Below are 27,654 nucleotides of genomic sequence, written 5' to 3' on the forward strand. Positions count from 1 at the left end.
GGAGAGTGTCTGCTGTAGTGGGGAAGTGTGGTTCGGGCTGTTGAAAGTAGGAGGAGGGGAGGAAAAGGAGGAGGGAAGTGTTGGTGGGAGAGCCGTGTGCATGCCAGTGCCAAAAGGGTGGGTGCCTTGGGTCAGGTTGTGGTGGCTGTTGTTGGTAGTTGGGTGTTGGAGGAGAGTGTCTGCTGTAGTGGGGAAGTGTGGTTCGGGCTGTTGAAATTAGGAGGAGGGGAGGAAAAGGAGGAGGGAAGTGTTGGTGGGAGAGTCGTGTGCATGCCAGTGTCAAAAGGGTGGGTGCCTTGGGTCAGGTTGTGGTGGCTGTTGTTGGTAGTCCGGTGTTGGAGGAGAGTGTCTGCTGTAGTGGGGAAGTGTGGTTTGGGCTGTCAAAAACAGGAGGAGGGGAGGAAAAGGAGGAGGGAAGTGTTGGTGGGAGAGCCGTATGGATGGCAAGGGCCAAAGGGTGGGTGCCTTGGGTCAGGTTGTGGTGGCTGTTGTTGGTGGTCCGGTGTTGGAGGAGAGTGTCTGCTGTAGTGGGGAAGTGTGGTCAGGGCTGTTAAAAACAGGAGGAGGGGAGGAAAAGGAGGAGGGAAGTGTTGGTGGGAGAGCCGTATGGATGGCAAGGGCAAAAGGGTGGGTGCCTTGGTGCAGGTTGTGGTGGCTGTTGTTGGTAGTCCGGTGTTGGAGGAGAGTGTCTGCTGTAGTGGGGAAGTGTGGTTCGGGCTGTTGAAAGTAGGAGGAGGGGAGGAAAAGGAGGAGGGAAGTGTTGGTGGGAGCGCCGTATGGATGGCAAGGGCAAAAGGGTGGGTGCCTTGGTGCAGGTTGTGGTGGCTGTTGTTGGTAGTCCGGTGTTGGAGGAGAGTGTCTGCTGTAGTGGGGAAGTGTGGTCAGGGCTGTTGAAAGTAGGAGGAGGGGAGGAAAAGGAGGAGGGAAGTGTTGGTGGGAGAGCCGTGTGCATGCCAGTGCCAAAAGGGTGGGTGCCTTGGTGCAGGTTGTGGTGGCTGTTGTTGGTAGTCCGGTGTTGGAGGAGAGTGTCTGCTGTAGTGGGGAAGTGTGGTTCGGGCTGTTGAAAGTAGGAGGAGGGGAGGAAAAGGAGGAGGGAAGTGTTGGTGGGAGAGCCGTATGGATGGCAAGGGCCAAAGGGTGGGTGCCTTGGTGCAGGTTGTGGTGGCTGTTGTTGGTAGTTGGGTGTTGGAGGAGAGTGTCTGCTGTAGTGGGGAAGTGTGGTTCGGGCTGTTGAAAGTAGGAGGAGGGGAGGAAAAGGAGGAGGGAAGTGTTGGTGGGAGAGCCGTATGGATGGCAAGGGCCAAAGGGTGGGTGCCTTGGTGCAGGTTGTGGTGGCTGTTGTTGGTAGTCCGGTGTTGGAGGAGAGTGTCTGCTGTAGTGGGGAAGTGTGGTCAGGGCTGTTAAAAACAGGAGGAGGGGAGGAAAAGGAGGAGGGAAGTGTTGGTGGGAGAGCCGTATGGATGGCAAGGGCAAAAGGGTGGGTGCCTTGGTGCAGGTTGTGGTGGCTGTTGTTGGTAGTCCGGTGTTGGAGGAGAGTGTCTGCTGTAGTGGGGAAGTGTGGTCAGGGCTGTTGAAAGTAGGAGGAGGGGAGGAAAAGGAGGAGGGAAGTGTTGGTGGGAGAGCCGTGTGCATGCCAGTGTCAAAAGGGGGTGGGGCCTTGGGTCAGGTTGTGGTGGCTGTTGTTGGTAGTCCGGTGTTGGAGGAGAGTGTCTGCTGTAGTGGGGAAGTGTGGTTCGGGCTGTTGAAAGTAGGAGGAGGGGAGGAAAAGGAGGAGGGAAGTGTTGGTGGGAGAGCCGTATGGATGGCAAGGGCCAAAGGGTGGGTGCCTTGGGTCAGGTTGTGGTGGCTGTTGTTGGTAGTTGGGTGTTGGAGGAGAGTGTCTGCTGTAGTGGGGAAGTGTGGTCAGGGCTGTTGAAAGTAGGAGGAGGGGAGGAAAAGGAGGAGGGAAGTGTTGGTGGGAGAGCCGTATGGATGGCAAGGGCCAAAGGGTGGGTGCCTTGGGTCAGGTTGTGGTGGCTGTTGTTGGTGGTCCGGTGTTGGAGGAGAGTGTCTGCTGTAGTGGGGAAGTGTGGTTCGGGCTGTTGAAAGTAGGAGGAGGGGAGGAAAAGGAGGAGGGAAGTGTTGGTGGGAGCGCCGTATGGATGGCAAGGGCCAAAGGGTGGGTGCCTTGGTGCAGGTTGTGGTGGCTGTTGTTGGTAGTCCGGTGTTGGAGGAGAGTGTCTGCTGTAGTGGGGAAGTGTGGTTCGGGCTGTTGAAAGTAGGAGGAGGGGAGGAAAAGGAGGAGGGAAGTGTTGGTGGGAGAGCCGTGTGCATGCCAATGTCAAAAATGTGGGTGCCTTGGGTCAGGTTGTGGTGGCTGTTGTTGGTAGTTGGGTGTTGGAGGAGAGTGTCTGCTGTAGTGGGGAAGTGTGGTTCGGGCTGTTGAAAGTAGGAGGAGGGGAGGAAAAGGAGGAGGGAAGTGTTGGTGGGAGAGCCGTATGGATGGCAAGGGCCAAAGGTTGGGTGCCTTGGTGCAGGTTGTGGTGGCTGTTGTTGGTAGTCCGGTGTTGGAGGAGAGTGTCTGCTGTAGTGGGGAAGTGTGGTCAGGGCTGTTGAAAGTAGGAGGAGGGGAGGAAAAGGAGGAGGGAAGTGTTGGTGGGAGAGCCGTATGGATGGCAAGGGCCAAAGGGTGGGTGCCTTGGTGCAGGTTGTGGTGGCTGTTGTTGGTAGTCCGGTGTTGGAGGAGAGTGTCTGCTGTAGTGGGGAAGTGTGGTCAGGGCTGTTGAAAGTAGGAGGAGGGGAGGAAAAGGAGGAGGGAAGTGTTGGTGGGAGAGCCGTATGGATGGCAAGGGCCAAAGGGTGGGTGCCTTGGTGCAGGTTGTGGTGGCTGTTGTTGGTAGTCCGGTGTTGGAGGAGAGTGTCTGCTGTAGTGGGGAAGTGTGGTTCGGGCTGTTGAAAGTAGGAGGAGGGGAGGAAAAGGAGGAGGGAAGTGTTGGTGGGAGAGCCGTGTGCATGCCAGTGCCAAAAGGGTGGGTGCCTTGGGTCAGGTTGTGGTGGCTGTTGTTGGTAGTTGGGTGTTGGAGGAGAGTGTCTGCTGTAGTGGGGAAGTGTGGTTCGGGCTGTTGAAAGTAGGAGGAGGGGAGGAAAAGGAGGAGGGAAGTGTTGGTGGGAGAGCCGTATGGATGGCAAGGGCAAAAGGTTGGGTGCCTTGGTGCAGGTTGTGGTGGCTGTTGTTGGTAGTTGGGTGTTGGAGGAGAGTGTCTGCTGTAGTGGGGAAGTGTGGTTCGGGCTGTTGAAAGTAGGAGGAGGGGAGGAAAAGGAGGGAAGTGTTGGTGGGAGAGCCGTGTGCATGCCAATGTCAAAAATGTGGGTGCCTTGGGTCAGGTTGTGGTGGCTGTTGTTGGTAGTCCGGTGTTGGAGGAGAGTGTCTGCTGTAGTGGGGAAGTGTGGTTCGGGCTGTTGAAAGTAGGAGGAGGGGAGGAAAAGGAGGAGGGAAGTGTTGGTGGGAGAGCCGTATGGATGGCAAGGGCCAAAGGGTGGGTGCCTTGGGTCAGGTTGTGGTGGCTGTTGTTGGTGGTCCGGTGTTGGAGGAGAGTGTCTGCTGTAGTGGGGAAGTGTGGTTCGGGCTGTTGAAAGTAGGAGGAGGGGAGGAAAAGGAGGAGGGAAGTGTTGGTGGGAGCGCCGTATGGATGGCAAGGGCAAAAGGGTGGGTGCCTTGGTGCAGGTTGTGGTGGCTGTTGTTGGTAGTTGGGTGTTGGAGGAGAGTGTCTGCTGTAGTGGGGAAGTGTGGTTCGGGCTGTTGAAAGTAGGAGGAGGGGAGGAAAAGGAGGAGGGAAGTGTTGGTGGGAGAGCCGTGTGCATGCCAATGTCAAAAATGTGGGTGCCTTGGGTCAGGTTGTGGTGGCTGTTGTTGGTGGTCCGGTGTTGGAGGAGAGTGTCTGCTGTAGTGGGGAAGTGTGGTTCGGGCTGTTGAAAGTAGGAGGAGGGGAGGAAAAGGAGGAGGGAAGTGTTGGTGGGAGCGCCATATGGATGGCAAGGGCCAAAGGGTGGGTGCCTTGGTGCAGGTTGTGGTGGCTGTTGTTGGTAGTCCGGTGTTGGAGGAGAGTGTCTGCTGTAGTGGGGAAGTGTGGTTCGGGCTGTTGAAAGTAGGAGGAGGGGAGGAAAAGGAGGAGGGAAGTGTTGGTGGGAGAGCCGTGTGCATGCCAATGTCAAAAATGTGGGTGCCTTGGGTCAGGTTGTGGTGGCTGTTGTTGGTAGTTGGGTGTTGGAGGAGAGTGTCTGCTGTAGTGGGGAAGTGTGGTCAGGGCTGTTGAAAGTAGGAGGAGGGGAGGAAAAGGAGGAGGGAAGTGTTGGTGGGAGAGCCGTATGGATGGCAAGGGCCAAAGGGTGGGTGCCTTGGGTCAGGTTGTGGTGGCTGTTGTTGGTGGTCCGGTGTTGGAGGAGAGTGTCTGCTGTAGTGGGGAAGTGTGGTTCGGGCTGTTGAAAGTAGGAGGAGGGGAGGAAAAGGAGGAGGGAAGTGTTGGTGGGAGAGCCGTGTGCATGCCAATGTCAAAAATGTGGGTGCCTTGGGTCAGGTTGTGGTGGCTGTTGTTGGTAGTCCAGTGTTGGAGGAGAGTGTCTGCTGTAGTGGGGAAGTGTGGTTCGGGCTGTTGAAAGTAGGAGGAGGGGAGGAAAAGGAGGAGGGAAGTGTTGGTGGGAGAGCCGTATGGATGTCAAGGGCCAAAGGGTGGGTGCCTTGGTGCAGGTTGTGGTGGCTGTTGTTGGTAGTTGGGTGTTGGAGGAGAGTGTCTGCTGTAGTGGGGAAGTGTGGTTCGGGCTGTTGAAAGTAGGAGGAGGGGAGGAAAAGGAGGAGGGAAGTGTTGGTGGGAGAGCCGTGTGCATGCCAGTGCCAAAAGGGTGGGTGCCTTGGTGCAGGTTGTGGTGGCTGTTGTTGGTAGTCCGGTGTTGGAGGAGAGTGTCTGCTGTAGTGGGGAAGTGTGGTTCGGGCTGTTGAAAGTAGGAGGAGGGGAGGAAAAGGAGGAGGGAAGTGTTGGTGGGAGAGCCGTATGGATGGCAAGGGCAAAAGGGTGGATGCCTTGGGTCAGGTTGTGGTGGCTGTTGTTGGTAGTCCGGTGTTGGAGGAGAGTGTCTGCTGTAGTGGGGAAGTGTGGTTCGGGCTGTTGAAAGTCGGAGGAGGGGAGGAAAAGGAGGAGGGAAGTGTTGGTGGGAGAGCCGTATGGATGGCCAGGGCCAAAGGGTGGGTGCCTTGGGTCAGGTTGTGGTGGTTGTTGTTGGTAGTCCGGTGTTGGAGGAGAGTGTCTGCTGTAGTGGGGAAGTGTGGTTCGGGCTGTTGAAAGTAGGAGGAGGGGAGGAAAAGGAGGAGGGAAGTGTTGGTGGGAGAGCCGTATGGATGGCAAGGGCCAAAGGGTGGGTGCCTTGGGTCAGGTTGTGGTGGCTGTTGTTGGTAGTTGGGTGTTGGAGGAGAGTGTCTGCTGTAGTGGGGAAGTGTGGTCAGGGCTGTTGAAAGTAGGAGGAGGGGAGGAAAAGGATGAGGGAAGTGTTGGTGGGAGAGCCGTATGGATGGCAAGGGCCAAAGGGTGGGTGCCTTGGGTCAGGTTGTGGTGGCTGTTGTTGGTGGTCCGGTGTTGGAGGAGAGTGTCTGCTGTAGTGGGGAAGTGTGGTTAGGGCTTTTGAAAGTAGGAGGAGGGGAGGAAAAGGAGGAGGGAAGTGTTGGTGGGAGAGCCGTATGGATGGCAAGGGCCAAAGGGTGGGTGCCTTGGGTCAGGTTGTGGTGGCTGTTGTTGGTAGTCCGGTGTTGGAGGAGAGTGTCTGCTGTAGTGGGGAAGTGTGGTTCGGGCTGTTGAAAGTAGGAGGAGGGGAGGAAAAGGAGGAGGGAAGTGTTGGTGGGAGAGCCGTGTGCATGCCAGTGCCAAAAGGGTGGGTGCCTTGGGTCAGGTTGTGGTGGCTGTTGTTGGTAGTCCGGTGTTGGAGGAGAGTGTCTGCTGTAGTGGGGAAGTGTGGTCAGGGCTGTTGAAAGTAGGAGGAGGGGAGGAAAAGGAGGAGGGAAGTGTTGGTGCGAGAGCGGTATGGATGGCAAGGGCCAAAGGGTGGGTGCCTTGGTGCAGGTTGTGGTGGCTGTTGTTGGTGGTCCGGTGTTGGAAGAGAGTGTCTGCTGTAGTGGGGAAGTGTGGTTCGGGCTGTTGAAAGTAGGAGGAGGGGAGGAAAAGGAGGAGGGAAGTGTTGGTGGGAGAGCCGTGTGCATGCCAATGTCAAAAATGTGGGTGCCTTGGGTCAGGTTGTGGTGGCTGTTGTTGGTAGTTGGGTGTTGGAGGAGAGTGTCTGCTGTAGTGGGGAAGTGTGGTTCGGGCTGTTGAAAGTAGGAGGAGGGGAGGAAAAGGAGGAGGGAAGTGTTGGTGGGAGAGCCGTATGGATGGCAAGGGCCAAAGGGTGGGTGCCTTGGGTCAGGTTGTGGTGGCTGTTGTTGGTAGTCCGGTGTTGGAGGAGAGTGTCTGCTGTAGTGGGGAAGTGTGGTCAGGGCTGTTAAAAACAGGAGGAGGGGAGGAAAAGGAGGAGGGAAGTGTTGGTGGGAGAGCCGTATGGATGGCAAGGGCCAAAGGGTGGGTGCCTTGGGTCAGGTTGTGGTGGCTGTTGTTGGTAGTTGGGTGTTGGAGGAGAGTGTCTGCTGTAGTGGGGAAGTGTGGTTCGGGCTGTTGAAAGTAGGAGGAGGGGAGGAAAAGGAGGAGGGAAGTGTTGGTGGGAGAGCCGTATGGATGGCAAGGGCCAAAGGGTGGGTGCCTTGCGTCAGGTTGTGGTGGCTGTTGTTGGTAGTCCGGTGTTGGAGGAGAGTGTCTGCTGTAGTGGGGAAGTGTGGTTCGGGCTGTTGAAAGTAGGAGGAGGGGAGGAAAAGGAGGAGGGAAGTGTTGGTGGGAGAGCCGTGTGCATGCCAGTGCCAAAAGGGTGGGTGCCTTGGTGCAGGTTGTGGTGGCTGTTGTTGGTAGTCCGGTGTTGGAGGAGAGTGTCTGCTGTAGTGGGGAAGTGTGGTTCGGGCTGTTGAAAGTCGGAGGAGGGGAGGAAAAGGAGGAGGGAAGTGTTGGTGGGAGAGCCGTATGGATGGCAAGGGCCAAAGGGTGGGTGCCTTGGGTCAGGTTGTGGTGGCTGTTGTTGGTGGTCCGGTGTTGGAGGAGAGTGTCTGCTGTAGTGGGGAAGTGTGGTTCGGGCTGTTGAAAGTAGGAGGAGGGGAGGAAAAGGAGGAGGGAAGTGTTGGTGGGAGAGCCGTGTGCATGCCAGTGTCAAAAGGGTGGGTGCCTTGGGTCAGGTTGTGGTGGCTGTTGTTGGTAGTTGGGTGTTGGAGGAGAGTGTCTGCTGTAGTGGGGAAGTGTGGTTCGGGCTGTTGAAAGTAGGAGGAGGGGAGGAAAAGGAGGAGGGAAGTGTTGGTGGGAGAGCCGTATGGATGGCAAGGGCAAAAGGTTGGGTGCCTTGGTGCAGGTTGTGGTGGCTGTTGTTGGTAGTTGGGTGTTGGAGGAGAGTGTCTGCTGTAGTGGGGAAGTGTGGTTCGGGCTGTTGAAAGTAGGAGGAGGGGAGGAAAAGGAGGAGGGAAGTGTTGGTGGGAGAGCCGTGTGCATGCCAATGTCAAAAATGTGGGTGCCTTGGGTCAGGTTGTGGTGGCTGTTGTTGGTAGTTGGGTGTTGGAGGAGAGTGTCTGCTGTAGTGGGGAAGTGTGGTTCGGGCTGTTGAAAGTAGGAGGAGGGGAGGAAAAGGAGGAGGGAAGTGTTGGTGGGAGAGCCGTATGGATGGCAAGGGCCAAAGGGTGGGTGCCTTGGGTCAGGTTGTGGTGGCTGTTGTTGGTAGTCCGGTGTTGGAGGAGAGTGTCTGCTGTAGTGGGGAAGTGTGATTAGTGTGGTTCGGGCTGTTGAAAGTCGGAGGAGGGGAGGAAAAGGAGGAGGGAAGTGTTGGTGGGAGAGCCGTATGGATGGCAAGGGCAAAAGGGTGGGTGCCTTGGTGCAGGTTGTGGTGGCTGTTGTTGGTAGTCCGGTGTTGGAGGAGAGTGTCTGCTGTAGTGGGGAAGTGTGGTCAGGGCTGTTGAAAGTAGGAGGAGGGGAGGAAAAGGAGGAGGGAAGTGTTGGTGGGAGAGCCGTGTGCATGCCAGTGTCAAAAGGGGGTGGGGCCTTGGGTCAGGTTGTGGTGGCTGTTGTTGGTAGTCCGGTGTTGGAGGAGAGTGTCTGCTGTAGTGGGGAAGTGTGGTTCGGGCTGTTGAAAGTCGGAGGATGGGAGGAAAAGGAGGAGGGAAGTGTTGGTGGGAGAGCCGTATGGATGGCAAGGGCCAAAGGGTGGGTGCCTTGGTGCAGGTTGTGGTGGCTGTTGTTGGTAGTCCGGTGTTGGAGGAGAGTGTCTGCTGTAGTGGGGAAGTGTGGTTCGGGCTGTTGAAAGTAGGAGGAGGGGAGGAAAAGGAGGAGGGAAGTGTTGGTGGGAGAGCCGTGTGCATGCCAATGTCAAAAATGTGGGTGCCTTGGGTCAGGTTGTGGTGGCTGTTGTTGGTAGTTGGGTGTTGGAGGAGAGTGTTTGCTGTAGTGGGGAAGTGTGGTTCGGGCTGTTGAAAGTAGGAGGAGGGGAGGAAAAGGAGGAGGGAAGTGTTGGTGGGAGAGCCGTATGGATGGCAAGGGCCAAAGGGTGGGTGCCTTGGGTCAGGTTGTGGTGGCTGTTGTTGGTAGTCCGGTGTTGGAGGAGAGTGTCTGCTGTAGTGGGGAAGTGTGATTAGTGTGGTTCGGGCTGTTGAAAGTCGGAGGAGGGGAGGAAAAGGAGGAGGGAAGTGTTGGTGGGAGAGCCGTATGGATGGCAAGGGCAAAAGGGTGGGTGCCTTGGTGCAGGTTGTGGTGGCTGTTGTTGGTAGTCCGGTGTTGGAGGAGAGTGTCTGCTGTAGTGGGGAAGTGTGGTCAGGGCTGTTGAAAGTAGGAGGAGGGGAGGAAAAGGAGGAGGGAAGTGTTGGTGGGGGAGCCGTGTGCATGCCAGTGTCAAAAGGGGGTGGGGCCTTGGGTCAGGTTGTGGTGGCTGTTGTTGGTAGTTGGGTGTTGGAGGAGAGTGTCTGCTGTAGTGGGGAAGTGTGGTTCGGGCTGTTGAAAGTAGGAGGAGGGGAGGAAAAGGAGGAGGGAAGTGTTGGTGGGAGAGCCGTATGGATGGCAAGGGCCAAAGGGTGGGTGCCTTGGGTCAGGTTGTGGTGGCTGTTGTTGGTAGTTGGGTGTTGGAGGAGAGTGTCTGCTGTAGTGGGGAAGTGTGGTCAGGGCTGTTGAAAGTAGGAGGAGGGGAGGAAAAGGAGGAGGGAAGTGTTGGTGGGAGAGCCGTATGGATGGCAAGGGCCAAAGGGTGGGTGCCTTGGGTCAGGTTGTGGTGGCTGTTGTTGGTGGTCCGGTGTTGGAGGAGAGTGTCTGCTGTAGTGGGGAAGTGTGGTTCGGGCTGTTGAAAGTAGGAGGAGGGGAGGAAAAGGAGGAGGGAAGTGTTGGTGGGAGCGCCGTATGGATGGCAAGGGCCAAAGGGTGGGTGCCTTGGTGCAGGTTGTGGTGGCTGTTGTTGGTAGTTGGGTGTTGGAGGAGAGTGTCTGCTGTAGTGGGGAAGTGTGGTTCGGGCTGTTGAAAGTAGGAGGAGGGGAGGAAAAGGAGGAGGGAAGTGTTGGTGGGAGAGCCGTGTGCATGCCAGTGCCAAAAGGGTGGGTGCCTTGGTGCAGGTTGTGGTGGCTGTTGTTGGTAGTCCGGTGTTGGAGGAGAGTGTCTGCTGTAGTGGGGAAGTGTGGTTCGGGCTGTTGAAAGTAGGAGGAGGGGAGGAAAAGGAGGAGGGAAGTGTTGGTGGGAGAGCCGTATGGATGGCAAGGGCCAAAGGGTGGATGCCTTGGGTCAGGTTGTGGTGGCTGTTGTTGGTAGTCCGGTGTTGGAGGAGAGTGTCTGCTGTAGTGGGGAAGTGTGGTTCGGGCTGTTGAAAGTCGGAGGAGGGGAGGAAAAGGAGGAGGGAAGTGTTGGTGGGAGAGCCGTATGGATGGCCAGGGCCAAAGGGTGGGTGCCTTGGGTCAGGTTGTGGTGGTTGTTGTTGGTAGTCCGGTGTTGGAGGAGAGTGTCTGCTGTAGTGGGGAAGTGTGGTTCGGGCTGTTGAAAGTAGGAGGAGGGGAGGAAAAGGAGGAGGGAAGTGTTGGTGGGAGAGCCGTATGGATGGCAAGGGCCAAAGGGTGGGTGCCTTGGGTCAGGTTGTGGTGGCTGTTGTTGGTAGTTGGGTGTTGGAGGAGAGTGTCTGCTGTAGTGGGGAAGTGTGGTCAGGGCTGTTGAAAGTAGGAGGAGGGGAGGAAAAGGAGGAGGGAAGTGTTGGTGGGAGAGCCGTATGGATGGCAAGGGCCAAAGGGTGGGTGCCTTGGGTCAGGTTGTGGTGGCTGTTGTTGGTAGTCCGGTGTTGGAGGAGAGTGTCTGCTGTAGTGGGGAAGTGTGGTTAGGGCTGTTGAAAGTAGGAGGAGGGGAGGAAAAGGAGGAGGGAAGTGTTGCTGGGAGAGCCGTATGGATGGCAAGGGCCAAAGGGTGGGTGCCTTGGTGCAGGTTGTGGTGGCTGTTGTTGGTAGTCCGGTGTTGGAGGAGAGTGTCTGCTGTAGTGGGGAAGTGTGGTTCGGGCTGTTGAAAGTCGGAGGATGGGAGGAAAAGGAGGAGGGAAGTGTTGGTGGGAGAGCCGTATGGATGGCAAGGGCCAAAGGGTGGGTGCCTTGGTGCAGGTTGTGGTGGCTGTTGTTGGTAGTCCGGTGTTGGAGGAGAGTGTCTGCTGTAGTGGGGAAGTGTGGTCAGGGCTGTTGAAAGTAGGAGGAGGGGAGGAAAAGGAGGAGGGAAGTGTTGGTGCGAGAGCGGTATGGATGGCAAGGGCCAAAGGGTGGGTGCCTTGGGTCAGGTTGTGGTGGCTGTTGTTGGTGGTCCGGTGTTGGAAGAGAGTGTCTGCTGTAGTGGGGAAGTGTGGTTCGGGCTGTTGAAAGTAGGAGGAGGGGAGGAAAAGGAGGAGGGAAGTGTTAGTGGGAGAGCCGTATGGATGGCAAGGGCCAAAGGGTGGGTGCCTTGGTGCAGGTTGTGGTGGCTGTTGTTGGTGGTCCGGTGTTGGAGGAGAGTGTCTGCTGTAGTGGGGAAGTGTGGTTCGGGCTGTTGAAAGTCGGAGGAGGGGAGGAAAAGGAGGAGGGAAGTGTTGGTGGGAGAGCCGTATGGATGGCAAGGGCAAAAGGGTGGGTGCCTTGGGTCAGGTTGTGGTGGCTGTTGTTGGTAGTTGGGTGTTGGAGGAGAGTGTCTGCTGTAGTGGGGAAGTGTGGTTCGGGCTGTTGAAAGTAGGAGGAGGGGAGGAAAAGGAGGAGGGAAGTGTTGGTGGGAGAGCGGTATGGATGGCAAGGGCCAAAGGGTGGGTGCCTTGGGTCAGGTTGTGGTGGCTGTTGTTGGTGGTCCGGTGTTGGAGGAGAGTGTCTGCTGTAGTGGGGAAGTGTGGTCAGGGCTGTTGAAAGTAGGAGGAGGGGAGGAAAAGGAGGAGGGAAGTGTTGGTGGGAGAGCCGTGTGCATGCCAGTGCCAAAAGGGTGGGTGCCTTGGGTCAGGTTGTGGTGGCTGTTGTTGGTAGTTGGGTGTTGGAGGAGAGTGTCTGCTGTAGTGGGGAAGTGTGGTTCGGGCTGTTGAAAGTAGGAGGAGGGGAGGAAAAGGAGGAGGGAAGTGTTGGTGGGAGAGCCGTATGGATGGCAAGGGCAAAAGGTTGGGTGCCTTGGTGCAGGTTGTGGTGGCTGTTGTTGGTGGTCCGGTGTTGGAGGAGAGTGTCTGCTGTAGTGGGGAAGTGTGGTTCGGGCTGTTGAAAGTAGGAGGAGGGGAGGAAAAGGAGGAGGGAAGTGTTGGTGGGAGAGCCGTATGGATGGCAAGGGCAAAAGGGTGGGTGCCTTGGTGCAGGTTGTGGTGGCTGTTGTTGGTAGTCCGGTGTTGGAGGAGAGTGTCTGCTGTAGTGGGGAAGTGTGGTTCGGGCTGTTGAAAGTAGGAGGAGGGGAGGAAAAGGAGGAGGGAAGTGTTGGTGGGAGAGCGGTATGGATGGCAAGGGCCAAAGGGTGGGTGCCTTGGTGCAGGTTGTGGTGGCTGTTGTTGGTAGTCTGGTGTTGGAGGAGAGTGTCTGCTGTAGTGGGGAAGTGTGGTTCGGGCTGTTGAAAGTCGGAGGAGGGGAGGAAAAGGAGGAGGGAAGTGTTGGTGGGAGAGCCGTATGGATGGCAAGGGCCAAAGGGTGGGTGCCTTGGGTCAGGTTGTGGTGGCTGTTGTTGGTGGTCCGGTGTTGGAGGAGAGTGTCTGCTGTAGTGGGGAAGTGTGGTCAGGGCTGTTGAAAGTAGGAGGAGGGGAGGAAAAGGAGGAGGGAAGTGTTGGTGGGAGAGCCGTGTGCATGCCAGTGCCAAAAGGGTGGGTGCCTTGGTGCAGGTTGTGGTGGCTGTTGTTGGTAGTTGGGTGTTGGAGGAGAGTGTCTGCTGTAGTGGGGAAGTGTGGTTCGGGCTGTTGAAAGTAGGAGGAGGGGAGGAAAAGGAGGAGGGAAGTGTTGGTGGGAGAGCCGTATGGATGGCAAGGGCCAAAGGGTGGGTGCCTTGGTGCAGGTTGTGGTGGCTGTTGTTGGTAGTCCGGTGTTGGAGGAGAGTGTCTGCTGTAGTGGGGAAGTGTGGTTCGGGCTGTTGAAAGTAGGAGGAGGGGAGGAAAAGGAGGAGGGAAGTGTTGGTGGGAGAGCCGTGTGCATGCCAATGTCAAAAATGTGGGTGCCTTGGGTCAGGTTGTGGTGGCTGTTGTTGGTAGTTGGGTGTTGGAGGAGAGTGTCTGCTGTAGTGGGGAAGTGTGGTTCGGGCTGTTGAAAGTAGGAGGAGGGGAGGAAAAGGAGGAGGGAAGTGTTGGTGGGAGAGCCGTATGGATGGCAAGGGCCAAAGGGTGGGTGCCTTGGTGCAGGTTGTGGTGGCTGTTGTTGGTAGTCCGGTGTTGGAGGAGAGTGTCTGCTGTAGTGGGGAAGTGTGGTTCGGGCTGTTGAAAGTAGGAGGAGGGGAGGAAAAGGAGGAGGGAAGTGTTGGTGGGAGAGCCGTATGGATGGCAAGGGCCAAAGGGTGGGTGCCTTGGGTCAGGTTGTGGTGGCTGTTGTTGGTAGTCCGGTGTTGGAGGAGAGTGTCTGCTGTAGTGGGGAAGTGTGGTTCGGGCTGTTGAAAGTAGGAGGAGGGGAGGAAAAGGAGGAGGGAAGTGTTGGTGGGAGAGCCGTGTGCATGCCAGTGCCAAAAGGGTGGGTGCCTTGGTGCAGGTTGTGGTGGCTGTTGTTGGTTGTTGGGTGTTGGAAGAGAGTGTCTGCTGTAGTGGGGAAGTGTGGTTCGGGCTGTTGAAAGTAGGAGGAGGGGAGGAAAAGGAGGAGGGAAGTGTTGGTGGGAGAGCCGTATGGATGGCAAGGGCCAAAGGGTGGGTGCCTTGGTGCAGGTTGTGGTGGCTGTTGTTGGTGGTCCGGTGTTGGAGGAGAGTGTCTGCTGTAGTGGGGAAGTGTGGTTCGGGCTGTTGAAAGTAGGAGGAGGGGAGGAAAAGGAGGAGGGAAGTGTTGGTGGGAGAGCCGTGTGCATGCCAGTGCCAAAAGGGTGGGTGCCTTGGGTCAGGTTGTGGTGGCTGTTGTTGGTAGTTGGGTGTTGGAGGAGAGTGTCTGCTGTAGTGGGGAAGTGTGGTTCGGGCTGTTGAAAGTAGGAGGAGGGGAGGAAAAGGAGGAGGGAAGTGTTGGTGGGAGAGCCGTATGGATGGCAAGGGCAAAAGGTTGGGTGCCTTGGTGCAGGTTGTGGTGGCTGTTGTTGGTAGTTGGGTGTTGGAGGAGAGTGTCTGCTGTAGTGGGGAAGTGTGGTTCGGGCTGTTGAAAGTAGGAGGAGGGGAGGAAAAGGAGGAGGGAAGTGTTGGTGGGAGAGCCGTGTGCATGCCAATGTCAAAAATGTGGGTGCCTTGGGTCAGGTTGTGGTGGCTGTTTTTGGTAGTTGGGTGTTGGAGGAGAGTGTCTGCTGTAGTGGGGAAGTGTGGTTCGGGCTGTTGAAAGTAGGAGGAGGGGAGGAAAAGGAGGAGGGAAGTGTTGGTGGGAGAGCCGTATGGATGGCAAGGGCCAAAGGGTGGGTGCCTTGGGTCAGGTTGTGGTGGCTGTTGTTGGTAGTCCGGTGTTGGAGGAGAGTGTCTGCTGTAGTGGGGAAGTGTGATTAGTGTGGTTCGGGCTGTTGAAAGTCGGAGGAGGGGAGGAAAAGGAGGAGGGAAGTGTTGGTGGGAGAGCCGTATGGATGGCAAGGGCAAAAGGGTGGATGCCTTGGGTCAGGTTGTGGTGGCTGTTGTTGGTAGTCCGGTGTTGGAGGAGAGTGTCTGCTGTAGTGGGGAAGTGTGGTTCGGGCTGTTGAAAGTCGGAGGAGGGGAGGAAAAGGAGGAGGGAAGTGTTGGTGGGAGAGCCGTATGGATGTCAAGGGCCAAAGGGTGGGTGCCTTGGGTCAGGTTGTGGTGGCTGTTGTTGGTAGTTGGGTGTTGGAGGAGAGTGTCTGCTGTAGTGGGGAAGTGTGGTTCGGGCTGTTGAAAGTCGGAGGAGGGGAGGAAAAGGAGGAGGGAAGTGTTGGTGGGAGAGCCGTATGGATGGCCAGGGCCAAAGGGTGGGTGCCTTGGGTCAGGTTGTGGTGGCTGTTGTTGGTAGTCCGGTGTTGGAGGAGAGTGTCTGCTGTAGTGGGGAAGTGTGGTCAGGGCTGTCAAAAACAGGAGGAGGGGAGGAAAAGGAGGAGGGAAGTGTTGGTGGGAGAGCCGTATGGATGGCAAGGGCCAAAGGGTGGGTGCCTTGGGTCAGGTTGTGGTGGCTGTTGTTGGTAGTCCGGTGTTGGAGGAGAGTGTCTGCTGTAGTGGGGAAGTGTGGTTCGGGCTGTTGAAAGTAGGAGGAGGGGAGGAAAAGGAGGAGGGAAGTGTTGGTGGGAGAGCCGTATGGATGGCAAGGGCCAAAGGGTGGGTGCCTTGGTGCAGGTTGTGGTGGCTGTTGTTGGTACTCCGGTGTTGGAGGAGAGTGTCTGCTGTAGTGGGGAAGTGTGGTTCGGGCTGTTGAAAATAGGAGGAGGGGAGGAAAAGGAGGAGGGAAGTGTTGGTGGGAGAGCCGTGTGCATTCCAATGTCAAAAGGGTGGGTGCCTTGGGTCAGGTTGTGGTGGCTGTTGTTGGTAGTCCGGTGTTGGAGGAGAGTGTCTGCTGTAGTGGGGAAGTGTGGTTCGGGCTGTTGAAAGTCGGAGGAGGGGAGGAAAAGGAGGAGGGAAGTGTTGGTGGGAGAGCCGTATGGATGGCAAGGGCCAAAGGGTGGGTGCCTTGGGTCAGGTTGTGGTGGCTGTTGTTGGTAGTCCGGTGTTGGAGGAGAGTGTCTGCTGTAGTGGGGAAGTGTGGTTCGGGCTGTTGAAAGTAGGAGGAGGGGAGGAAAAGGAGGAGGGAAGTGTTGGTGGGAGAGCCGTGTGCATGCCAATGTCAAAAATGTGGGTGCCTTGGGTCAGGTTGTGGTGGCTGTTGTTGGTAGTCCAGTGTTGGAGGAGAGTGTCTGCTGTAGTGGGGAAGTGTGGTTCGGGCTGTTGAAAGTAGGAGGAGGGGAGGAAAAGGAGGAGGGAAGTGTTGGTGGGAGAGCCGTATGGATGTCAAGGGCCAAAGGGTGGGTGCCTTGGTGCAGGTTGTGGTGGCTGTTGTTGGTAGTTGGGTGTTGGAGGAGAGTGTCTGCTGTAGTGGGGAAGTGTGGTTCGGGCTGTTGAAAGTAGGAGGAGGGGAGGAAAAGGAGGAGGGAAGTGTTGGTGGGAGAGCCGTGTGCATGCCAGTGCCAAAAGGGTGGGTGCCTTGGGTCAGGTTGTGGTGGCTGTTGTTGGTAGTCCGGTGTTGGAGGAGAGTGTCTGCTGTAGTGGGGAAGTGTGGTTCGGGCTGTTGAAAGTCGGAGGAGGGGAGGAAAAGGAGGAGGGAAGTGTTGGTGGGAGAGCCGTATGGATGGCAAGGGCCAAAGGGTGGGTGCCTTGGTGCAGGTTGTGGTGGCTGTTGTTGGTAGTCCGGTGTTGGAGGAGAGTGTCTGCTGTAGTGGGGAAGTGTGGTTCGGGCTGTTGAAAGTAGGAGGAGGGGAGGAAAAGGAGGAGGGAAGTGTTGGTGGGAGAGCCGTATGGATGGCAAGGGCCAAAGGGTGGGTGCCTTGGGTCAGGTTGTGGTGGCTGTTGTTGGTAGTCCGGTGTTGGAGGAGAGTGTCTGCTGTAGTGGGGAAGTGTGGTTCGGGCTGTTGAAAGTCGGAGGAGGGGAGGAAAAGGAGGAGGGAAGTGTTGGTGGGAGAGCCGTATGGATGGCAAGGGCCAAAGGGTGGGTGCCTTGGTGCAGGTTGTGGTGGCTGTTGTTGGTAGTCCGGTGTTGGAGGAGAGTGTCTGCTGTAGTGGGGAAGTGTGGTTCGGGCTGTTGAAAGTAGGAGGAGGGGAGGAAAAGGATGAGGGAAGTGTTGGTGGGAGAGCCGTATGGATGGCAAGGGCAAAAGGGTGGGTGCCTTGGGTCAGGTTGTGGTGGCTGTTGTTGGTAGTCCGGTGTTGGAGGAGAGTGTCTGCTGTAGTGGGGAAGTGTGGTTCGGGCTGTTGAAAGTAGGAGGAGGGGAGGAAAAGGAGGAGGGAAGTGTTGGTGGGAGAGCCGTATGGATGGCAAGGGCCAAAGGGTGGGTGCCTTGGTGCAGGTTGTGGTGGCTGTTGTTGGTAGTCCGGTGTTGGAGGAGAGTGTCTGCTGTAGTGGGGAAGTGTGGTCAGGGCTGTCAAAAACAGGAGGAGGGGAGGAAAAGGAGGAGGGAAGTGTTGGTGGGAGAGCCGTATGGATGGCAAGGGCCAAAGGGTGGGTGCCTTGGGTCAGGTTGTGGTGGCTGTTGTTGGTAGTCCGGTGTTGGAGGAGAGTGTCTGCTGTAGTGGGGAAGTGTGGTTCGGGCTGTTGAAAGTAGGAGGAGGGGAGGAAAAGGAGGAGGGAAGTGTTGGTGGGAGAGCCGTGTGCATGCCAGTGCCAAAAGGGTGGGTGCCTTGGGTCAGGTTGTGGTGGCTGTTGTTGGTAGTCCGGTGTTGGAGGAGAGTGTCTGCTGTAGTGGGGAAGTGTGGTTCGGGCTGTTGAAAGTAGGAGGAGGGGAGGAAAAGGAGGAGGGAAGTGTTGGTGGGAGAGCCGTATGGATGGCAAGGGCAAAAGGGTGGGTGCCTTGGTGCAGGTTGTGGTGGCTGTTGTTGGTAGTTGGGTGTTGGAGGAGAGTGTCTGCTGTAGTGGGGAAGTGTGGTTAGGGCTGTTGAAAGTCGGAGGAGGGGAGGAAAAGGAGGAGGGAAGTGTTGGTGGGAGAGCCGTATGGATGGCAAGGGCAAAAGGGTGGGTGCCTTGGGTCAGGTTGTGGTGGCTGTTGTTGGTAGTCCGGTGTTGGAGGAGAGTGTCTGCTGTAGTGGGGAAGTGTGGTTCGGGCTGTTGAAAGTAGGAGGATGGGAGGAAAAGGAGGAGGGAAGTGTTGGTGGGAGAGCCGTGTGCATGCCAGTGCCAAAAGGGTGGGTGCCTTGGTGCAGGTTGTGGTGGTTGTTGTTGGTAGTCCGGTGTTGGAGGAGAGTGTCTGCTGTAGTGGGGAAGTGTGGTTCGGGCTGTTGAAAGTCGGAGGATGGGAGGAAAAGGAGGAGGGAAGTGTTGGTGGGAGAGCCGTATGGATGGCAAGGGCCAAAGGGTGGGTGCCTTGGTGCAGGTTGTGGTGGCTGTTGTTGGTAGTCCGGTGTTGGAGGAGAGTGTCTGCTGTAGTGGGGAAGTGTGGTTCGGGCTGTTGAAAGTAGGAGGAGGGGAGGAAAAGGAGGAGGGAAGTGTTGGTGGGAGAGCCGTATGGATGGCAAGGGCAAAAGGGTGGGTGCCTTGGTGCAGGTTGTGGTGGCTGTTGTTGGTAGTCCGGTGTTGGAGGAGAGTGTCTGCTGTAGTGGGGAAGTGTGGTTCGGGCTGTTGAAAGTAGGAGGAGGGGAGGAAAAGGAGGAGGGAAGTGTTGGTGGGAGAGCCGTATGGATGGCAAGGGCCAAAGGGTGGGTGCCTTGGTGCAGGTTGTGGTGGTTGTTGTTGGTAGTCCGGTGTTGGAGGAGAGTGTCTGCTGTAGTGGGGAAGTGTGGTCAGGGCTGTTGAAAGTAGGAGGAGGGGAGGAAAAGGAGGAGGGAAGTGTTGGTGGGAGAGCCGTATGGATGGCAAGGGCAAAAGGGTGGGTGCCTTGGTGCAGGTTGTGGTGGCTGTTGTTTGTAGTCCGGTGTTGGAGGAGAGTGTCTGCTGTAGTGGGGAAGTGTGGTCAGGGCTGTTGAAAGTCGGAGGAGGGGAGGAAAAGGAGGAGGGAAGTGTTGGTGGGAGAGCCGTATGGATGGCAAGGGCCAAAGGGTGGGTGCCTTGGTGCAGGTTGTGGTGGCTGTTGTTGGTAGTTGGGTGTTGGAGGAGAGTGTCTGCTGTAGTGGGGAAGTGTGGTTCGGGCTGTTGAAAGTCGGAGGAGGGGAGGAAAAGGAGGAGGGAAGTGTTGGTGGGAGCGCCGTATGGATGGCAAGGGCAAAAGGGTGGGTGCCTTGGGTCAGGTTGTGGTGGCTGTTGTTGGTAGTCCGGTGTTGGAGGAGAGTGTCTGCTGTAGTGGGGAAGTGTGGTTCGGGCTGTTGAAAGTAGGAGGAGGGGAGGAAAAGGAGGAGGGAAGTGTTGGTGGGAGAGCCGTGTGCATGCCAGTGCCAAAAGGGTGGGTGCCTTGGTGCAGGTTGTGGTGGCTGTTGTTGGTAGTTGGGTGTTGGAGGAGAGTGTCTGCTGTAGTGGGGAAGTGTGGTTCGGGCTGTTGAAAGTCGGAGGAGGGGAGGAAAAGGAGGAGGGAAGTGTTGGTGGGAGAGTCGTGTGCATGCCAGTGCCAAAAGGGTGGGTGCCTTGGGTCAGGTTGTGGTGGCTGTTGTTGGTAGTCCGGTGTTGGAGGAGAGTGTCTGCTGTAGTGGGGAAGTGTGGTTCGGGCTGTCAAAAACAGGAGGAGGGGAGGAAAAGGAGGAGGGAAGTGTTGGTGGGAGAGCCGTATGGATGGCAAGGGCCAAAGGGTGGGTGCCTTGGGTCAGGTTGTGGTGGCTGTTGTTGGTAGTCCGGTGTTGGAGGAGAGTGTCTGCTGTAGTGGGGAAGTGTGGTCAGGGCTGTTAAGAACAGGAGGAGGGGAGGAAAAGGAGGAGGGAAGTGTTGGTGGGAGAGCCGTATGGATGGCAAGGGCCAAAGGGTGGGTGCCTTGGGTCAGGTTGTGGTGGCTGTTGTTGGTGGTCCGGTGTTGGAGGAGAGTGTCTGCTGTAGTGGGGAAGTGTGGTTCGGGCTGTTGAAAGTAGGAGGAGGGGAGGAAAAGGAGGAGGGAAGTGTTGGTGGGAGCGCCGTATGGATGGCAAGGGCAAAAGGGTGGGTGCCTTGGGTCAGGTTGTGGTGGCTGTTGTTGGTAGTCCGGTGTTGGAGGAGAGTGTCTGCTGTAGTGGGGAAGTGTGGTCAGGGCTGTTGAAAGTAGGAGGAGGGGAGGAAAAGGAGGAGGGAAGTGTTGGTGGGAGAGCCGTGTGCATGCCAGTGCCAAAAGGGTGGGTGCCTTGGTGCAGGTTGTGGTGGCTGTTGTTGGTAGTCCGGTGTTGGAGGAGAGTGTCTGCTGTAGTGGGGAAGTGTGGTTCGGGCTGTTGAAAGTAGGAGGAGGGGAGGAAAAGGAGGAGGGAAGTGTTGGTAGGAGAGCCGTATGGATGGCCAGGGTCAAAGGGTGGGTGCCTTGGTGCAGGTTGTGGTGGCTGTTGTTGGTGGTCCGGTGTTGGAGGAGAGTGTCTGCTGTAGTGGGGAAGTGTGGTTCGGGCTGTTGAAAGTAGGAGGAGGGGAGGAAAAGGAGGAGGGAAGTGTTGGTGGGAGAGCCGTATGGATGGCAAGGGCCAAAGGGTGGGTGCCTTGGGTCAGGTTGTGGTGGCTGTTGTTGGTAGTCCGGTGTTGGAGGAGAGTGTCTGCTGTAGTGGGGAAGTGTGGTCAGGGCTGTTAAAAACAGGAGGAGGGGAGGAAAAGGAGGAGGGAAGTGTTGGTGGGAGAGCCGTATGGATGGCAAGGGCAAAAGGGTGGGTGCCTTGGGTCAGGTTGTGGTGGCTGTTGTTGGTGGTCCGGTGTTGGAGGAGAGTGTCTGCTGTAGTGGGGAAGTGTGGTCAGGGCTGTTGAAAGTAGGAGGAGGGGAGGAAAAGGAGGAGGGAAGTGTTGGTGGGAGAGCCGTGTGCATGCCAGTGTCAAAAGGGGGTGGGGCCTTGGGTCAGGTTGTGGTGGCTGTTGTTGGTAGTTGGGTGTTGGAGGAGAGTGTCTGCTGTAGTGGGGAAGTGTGGTTCGGGCTGTTGAAAGTAGGAGGAGGGGAGGAAAAGGAGGAGGGAAGTGTTGGTGGGAGAGCCGTATGGATGGCAAGGGCCAAAGGGTGGGTGCCTTGGGTCAGGTTGTGGTGGCTGTTGTTGGTAGTCCGGTGTTGGAGGAGAGTGTCTGCTGTAGTGGGGAAGTGTGGTCAGGGCTGTTGAAAGTCGGAGGAGGGGAGGAAAAGGAGGAGGGAAGTGTTGGTGGGAGAGCCGTATGGATGGCAAGGGCCAAAGGGTGGGTGCCTTGGTGCAGGTTGTGGTGGCTGTTGTTGGTAGTCCGGTGTTGGAGGAGAGTGTCTGCTGTAGTGGGGAAGTGTGGTTCGGGCTGTTGAAAGTAGGAGGAGGGGAGGAAAAGGAGGAGGGAAGTGTTGGTGGGAGAGCCGTATGGATGGCAAGGGCCAAAGGGTGGGTGCCTTGGTGCAGGTTGTGGTGGCTGTTGTTGGTAGTCCGGTGTTGGAGGAGAGTGTCTGCTGTAGTGGGGAAGTGTGGTTCGGGCTGTTGAAAGTAGGAGGAGGGGAGGAAAAGGAGGAGGGAAGTGTTGGTGGGAGAGCCGTATGGATGGCAAGGGCCAAAGGGTGGGTGCCTTGGTGCAGGTTGTGGTGGCTGTTGTTGGTAGTTGGGTGTTGGAGGAGAGTGTCTGCTGTAGTGGGGAAGTGTGGTTCGGGCTGTTGAAAGTAGGAGGAGGGGAGGAAAAGGAGGAGGGAAGTGTTGGTTGGAGAGCCGTGTGCATGCCAGTGCCAAAAGGGTGGGTGCCTTGGGTCAGGTTGTGGTGGCTGTTGTTGGTAGTTGGGTGTTGGAGGAGAGTGTCTGCTGTAGTGGGGAAGTGTGGTTCGGGCTGTTGAAAGTCGGAGGAGGGGAGGAAAAGGAGGAGGGAAGTGTTGGTGGGAGAGCCGTGTGCATGCCAGTGCCAAAAGGGTGGGTGCCTTGGTGCAGGTTGTGGTGGCTGTTGTTGGTAGTCCGGTGTTGGAGGAGAGTGTCTGCTGTAGTGGGGAAGTGTGGTTCGGGCTGTTGAAAGTCGGAGGAGGGGAGGAAAAGGAGGAGGGAAGTGTTGGTGGGAGAGCCGTATGGATGGCAAGGGCCAAAGGGTGGGTGCCTTGGGTCAGGTTGTGGTGGCTGTTGTTGGTAGTTGGGTGTTGGAGGAGAGTGTCTGCTGTAGTGGGGAAGTGTGGTCAGGGCTGTTGAAAGTAGGCGGAGGGGAGGAAAAGGAGGAGGGAAGTGTTGGTGGGAGAGCCGTGTGCATGCCAGTGCCAAAAGGGTGGGTGCCTTGGGTCAGGTTGTGGTGGCTGTTGTTGGTAGTTGGGTGTTGGAGGAGAGTGTCTGCTGTAGTGGGGAAGTGTGGTTCGGGCTGTTGAAAGTAGGAGGAGGGGAGGAAAAGGAGGAGGGAAGTGTTGGTGGGAGAGCCGTATGGATGGCAAGGGCCAAAGGGTGGGTGCCTTGGTGCAGGTTGTGGTGGCTGTTGTTGGTAGTCCGGTGTTGGAGGAGAGTGTCTGCTGTAGTGGGGAAGTGTGGTTCGGGCTGTTGAAAGTAGGAGAAGGGGAGGAAAAGGAGGAGGGAAGTGTTGGTGGGAGAGCCGTATGGATGGCCAGGGCCAAAGGGTGGGTGCCTTGGGTCAGGTTGTGGTGGCTGTTGTTGGTAGTCCGGTGTTGGAGGAGAGTGTCTGCTGTAGTGGGGAAGTGTGGTCAGGGCTGTCAAAAACAGGAGGAGGGGAGGAAAAGGAGGAGGGAAGTGTTGGTGGGAGAGCCGTATGGATGGCAAGGGCCAAAGGGTGGGTGCCTTGGGTCAGGTTGTGGTGGCTGTTGTTGGTAGTCCGGTGTTGGAGGAGAGTGTCTGCTGTAGTGGGGAAGTGTGGTTCGGGCTGTTGAAAGTAGGAGGAGGGGAGGAAAAGGAGGAGGGAAGTGTTGGTGGGAGAGCCGTATGGATGGCAAGGGCCAAAGGGTGGGTGCCTTGGTGCAGGTTGTGGTGGCTGTTGTTGGTAGTCCGGTGTTGGAGGAGAGTGTCTGCTGTAGTGGGGAAGTGTGGTTCGGGCTGTTGAAAGTAGGAGGAGGGGAGGAAAAGGAGGAGGGAAGTGTTGGTGGGAGAGCCGTATGGATGGCAAGGGCCAAAGGGTGGGTGCCTTGGTGCAGGTTGTGGTGGCTGTTGTTGGTAGTTGGGTGTTGGAGGAGAGTGTCTGCTGTAGTGGGGAAGTGTGGTCAGGGCTGTTGAAAGTCGGAGGAGGGGAGGAAAAGGAGGAGGGAAGTGTTGGTGGGAGAGCGGTATGGATGGCAAGGGCCAAAGGGTGGGTGCCTTGGGTCAGGTTGTGGTGGCTGTTGTTGGTAGTCTGGTGTTGGAGGAGAGTGTCTGCTGTAGTGGGGAAGTGTGGTTCGGGCTGTTGAAAGTCGGAGGAGGGGAGGAAAAGGAGGAGGGAAGTGTTGGTGGGAGAGCCGTATGGATGGCAAGGGCCAAAGGGTGGGTGCCTTGGGTCAGGTTGTGGTGGCTGTTGTTGGTAGTCCGGTGTTGGAGGAGAGTGTCTGCTGTAGTGGGGAAGTGTGGTCAGGGCTGTTGAAAGTCGGAGGAGGGGAGGAAAAGGAGGAGGGAAGTGTTGGTGGGAGAGCCGTATGGATGGCAAGGGCCAAAGGGTGGGTGCCTTGGGTCAGGTTGTGGTGGCTGTTGTTGGTAGTCCGGTGTTGGAGGAGAGTGTCTGCTGTAGTGGGGAAGTGTGGTTCGGGCTGTTGAAAGTAGGAGGAGGGGAGGAAAAGGAGGAGGGAAGTGTTGGTGGGAGAGCCGTATGGATGGCAAGGGCCAAAGGGTGGGTGCCTTGGTGCAGGTTGTGGTGGCTGTTGTTGGTAGTCCGGTGTTGGAGGAGAGTGTCTGCTGTAGTGGGGAAGTGTGGTTCGGGCTGTTGAAAGTAGGAGGAGGGGAGGAAAAGGAGGAGGGAAGTGTTGGTGGGAGAGCCGTATGGATGGCAAGGGCCAAAGGGTGGGTGCCTTGGTGCAGGTTGTGGTGGCTGTTGTTGGTAGTTGGGTGTTGGAGGAGAGTGTCTGCTGTAGTGGGGAAGTGTGGTTCGGGCTGTTGAAAGTCGGAGGAGGGGAGGAAAAGGAGGAGGGAAGTGTTGGTGGGAGAGCGGTATGGATGGCAAGGGCCAAAGGGTGGGTGCCTTGGGTCAGGTTGTGGTGGCTGTTGTTGGTAGTCTGGTGTTGGAGGAGAGTGTCTGCTGTAGTGGGGAAGTGTGGTTCGGGCTGTTGAAAGTCGGAGGAGGGGAGGAAAAGGAGGAGGGAAGTGTTGGTGGGAGAGCCGTATGGATGGCAAGGGCCAAAGGGTGGGTGCCTTGGGTCAGGTTGTGGTGGCTGTTGTTGGTAGTCCGGTGTTGGAGGAGAGTGTCTGCTGTAGTGGGGAAGTGTGGTCAGGGCTGTTGAAAGTCGGAGGAGGGGAGGAAAAGGAGGAGGGAAGTGTTGGTGGGAGAGCCGTATGGATGGCAAGGGCCAAAGGGTGGGTGCCTTGGGTCAGGTTGTGGTGGCTGTTGTTGGTAGTCCGGTGTTGGAGGAGAGTGTCTGCTGTAGTGGGGAAGTGTGGTTCGGGCTGTTGAAAGTCGGAGGAGGGGAGGAAAAGGAGGAGGGAAGTGTTGGTGGGAGAGCCGTATGGATGGCAAGGGCCAAAGGTTGGGTGCCTTGGTGCAGGTTGTGGTGGCTGTTGTTGGTAGTCCGGTGTTGGAGGAGAGTGTCTGCTGTAGTGGGGAAGTGTGGTTCGGGCTGTTGAAAGTAGGAGGAGGGGAGGAAAAGGAGGAGGGAAGTGTTGGTGGGAGAGCCGTATGGATGGCAAGGGCCAAAGGGTGGGTGCCTTGGTGCAGGTTGTGGTGGCTGTTGTTGGTAGTCCGGTGTTGGAGGAGAGTGTCTGCTGTAGTGGGGAAGTGTGGTTCGGGCTGTTGAAAGTAGGAGGAGGGGAGGAAAAGGATGAGGGAAGTGTTGGTGGGAGAGCCGTATGGATGGCAAGGGCCAAAGGGTGGGTGCCTTGGTGCAGGTTGTGGTGGCTGTTGTTGGTAGTCCGGTGTTGGAGGAGAGTGTCTGCTGTAGTGGGGAAGTGTGGTTCGGGCTGTTGAAAGTAGGAGGAGGGGAGGAAAAGGAGGAGGGAAGTGTTGGTGGGAGAGCCGTATGGATGGCAAGGGCAAAAGGGTGGGTGCCTTGGGTCAGGTTGTGGTGGCTGTTGTTGGTAGTCCGGTGTTGGAGGAGAGTGTCTGCTGTAGTGGGGAAGTGTGGTCAGGGCTGTCAAAAAAAGGAGGAGGGGAGGAAAAGGAGGAGGGAAGTGTTGGTGGGAGAGCCGTATGGATGGCAAGGGCCAAAGGGTGGGTGCCTTGGTGCAGGTTGTGGTGGCTGTTGTTGGTAGTCTGGTGTTGGAGGAGAGTGTCTGCTGTAGTGGGGAAGTGTGGTTCGGGCTGTTGAAAGTAGGAGGAGGGGAGGAAAAGGAGGAGGGAAGTGTTGGTGGGAGAGCCGTGTGCATGCCAGTGCCAAAAGGGTGGGTGCCTTGGGTCAGGTTGTGGTGGCTGTTGTTGGTAGTCCGGTGTTGGAGGAGAGTGTCTGCTGTAGTGGGGAAGTGTGGTTCGGGCTGTTGAAAGTAGGAGGAGGGGAGGAAAAGGAGGAGGGAAGTGTTGGTGGGAGAGCCGTATGGATGGCAAGGGCAAAAGGGTGGGTGCCTTGGGTCAGGTTGTGGTGGCTGTTGTTGGTAGTTGGGTGTTGGAGGAGAGTGTCTGCTGTAGTGGGGAAGTGTGGTTAGGGCTGTTGAAAGTCGGAGGAGGGGAGGAAAAGGAGGAGGGAAGTGTTGGTGGGAGAGCCGTATGGATGGCAAGGGCCAAAGGGTGGGTGCCTTGGGTCAGGTTGTGGTGGCTGTTGTTGGTAGTCCGGTGTTGGAGGAGAGTGTCTGCTGTAGTGGGGAAGTGTGGTTCGGGCTGTTGAAAGTAGGAGGAGGGGAGGAAAAGGAGGAGGGAAGTGTTGGTGGGAGAGCCGTGTGCATGCCAGTGCCAAAAGGGTGGGTGCCTTGGTGCAGGTTGTGGTGGCTGTTGTTGGTAGTCCGGTGTTGGAGGAGAGTGTCTGCTGTAGTGGGGAAGTGTGGTTCGGGCTGTTGAAAGTCGGAGGATGGGAGGAAAAGGAGGAGGGAAGTGTTGGTGGGAGAGCCGTATGGATGGCAAGGGCCAAAGGGTGGGTGCCTTGGTGCAGGTTGTGGTGGCTGTTGTTGGTAGTCCGGTGTTGGAGGAGAGTGTCTGCTGTAGTGGGGAAGTGTGGTTCGGGCTGTTGAAAGTAGGAGGAGGGGAGGAAAAGGAGGAGGGAAGTGTTGGTGGGAGAGCCGTATGGATGGCAAGGGCAAAAGGGTGGGTGCCTTGGTGCAGGTTGTGGTGGCTGTTGTTGGTAGTCCGGTGTTGGAGGAGAGTGTCTGCTGTAGTGGGGAAGTGTGGTTCGGGCTGTTGAAAGTAGGAGGAGGGGAGGAAAAGGAGGAGGGAAGTGTTGGTGGGAGAGCCGTATGGATGGCAAGGGCCAAAGGGTGGGTGCCTTGGTGCAGGTTGTGGTGGTTGTTGTTGGTAGTCCGGTGTTGGAGGAGAGTGTCTGCTGTAGTGGGGAAGTGTGGTCAGGGCTGTTGAAAGTAGGAGGAGGGGAGGAAAAGGAGGAGGGAAGTGTTGGTGGGAGAGCCGTATGGATGGCAAGGGCAAAAGGGTGGGTGCCTTGGTGCAGGTTGTGGTGGCTGTTGTTGGTAGTCCGGTGTTGGAGGAGAGTGTCTGCTGTAGTGGGGAAGTGTGGTCAGGGCTGTTGAAAGTAGGAGGAGGGGAGGAAAAGGAGGAGGGAAGTGTTGGTGGGAGAGCCGTATGGATGGCAAGGGCCAAAGGGTGGGTGCCTTGGGTCAGGTTGTGGTGGCTGTTGTTGGTAGTTGGGTGTTGGAGGAGAGTGTCTGCTGTAGTGGGGAAGTGTGGTTCGGGCTGTTGAAAGTCGGAGGAGGGGAGGAAAAGGAGGAGGGAAGTGTTGGTGGGAGCGCCGTATGGATGGCAAGGGCAAAAGGGTGGGTGCCTTGGGTCAGGTTGTGGTGGCTGTTGTTGGTAGTCCGGTGTTGGAGGAGAGTGTCTGCTGTAGTGGGGAAGTGTGGTTCGGGCTGTTGAAAGTAGGAGGAGGGGAGGAAAAGGAGGAGGGAAGTGTTGGTGGGAGAGCCGTGTGCATGCCAGTGCCAAAAGGGTGGGTGCCTTGGGTCAGGTTGTGGTGGCTGTTGTTGGTAGTTGGGTGTTGGAGGAGAGTGTCTGCTGTAGTGGGGAAGTGTGGTTCGGGCTGTTGAAAGTCGGAGGAGGGGAGGAAAAGGAGGAGGGAAGTGTTGGTGGGAGAGTCGTGTGCATGCCAGTGCCAAAAGGGTGGGTGCCTTGGGTCAGGTTGTGGTGGCTGTTGTTGGTAGTCCGGTGTTGGAGGAGAGTGTCTGCTGTAGTGGGGAAGTGTGGTTCGGGCTGTCAAAAACAGGAGGAGGGGAGGAAAAGGAGGAGGGAAGTGTTGGTGGGAGAGCCGTATGGATGGCAAGGGCCAAAGGGTGGGTGCCTTGGGTCAGGTTGTGGTGGCTGTTGTTGGTAGTCCGGTGTTGGAGGAGAGTGTCTGCTGTAGTGGGGAAGTGTGGTCAGGGCTGTTAAAAACAGGAGGAGGGGAGGAAAAGGAGGAGGGAAGTGTTGGTGGGAGAGCCGTATGGATGGCAAGGGCAAAAGGGTGGGTGCCTTGGGTCAGGTTGTGGTGGCTGTTGTTGGTAGTCCGGTGTTGGAGGAGAGTGTCTGCTGTAGTGGGGAAGTGTGGTTCGGGCTGTTGAAAGTAGGAGGAGGGGAGGAAAAGGAGGAGGGAAGTGTTGGTGGGAGCGCCGTATGGATGGCAAGGGCAAAAGGGTGGGTGCCTTGGGTCAGGTTGTGGTGGCTGTTGTTGGTAGTCCGGTGTTGGAGGAGAGTGTCTGCTGTAGTGGGGAAGTGTGGTCAGGGCTGTTGAAAGTAGGAGGAGGGGAGGAAAAGGAGGAGGGAAGTGTTGGTGGGAGAGCCGTGTGCATGCCAGTGCCAAAAGGGTGGGTGCCTTGGTGCAGGTTGTGGTGGCTGTTGTTGGTAGTCCGGTGTTGGAGGAGAGTGTCTGCTGTAGTGGGGAAGTGTGGTTCGGGCTGTTGAAAGTAGGAGGAGGGGAGGAAAAGGAGGAGGGAAGTGTTGGTGGGAGAGCCGTATGGATGGCCAGGGCCAAAGGGTGGGTGCCTTGGGTCAGGTTGTGGTGGCTGTTGTTGGTAGTCCGGTGTTGGAGGAGAGTGTCTGCTGTAGTGGGGAAGTGTGGTTCGGGGTGTTGAAAGTAGGAGGAGGGGAGGAAAAGGAGGAGGGAAGTGTTGGTG

The sequence above is a fragment of the Struthio camelus genome, chromosome 17 (genome assembly GCF_040807025.1).
Source record: "Struthio camelus isolate bStrCam1 chromosome 17, bStrCam1.hap1, whole genome shotgun sequence".
Classification (NCBI taxonomy): Eukaryota; Metazoa; Chordata; class Aves; order Struthioniformes; family Struthionidae; genus Struthio; species Struthio camelus.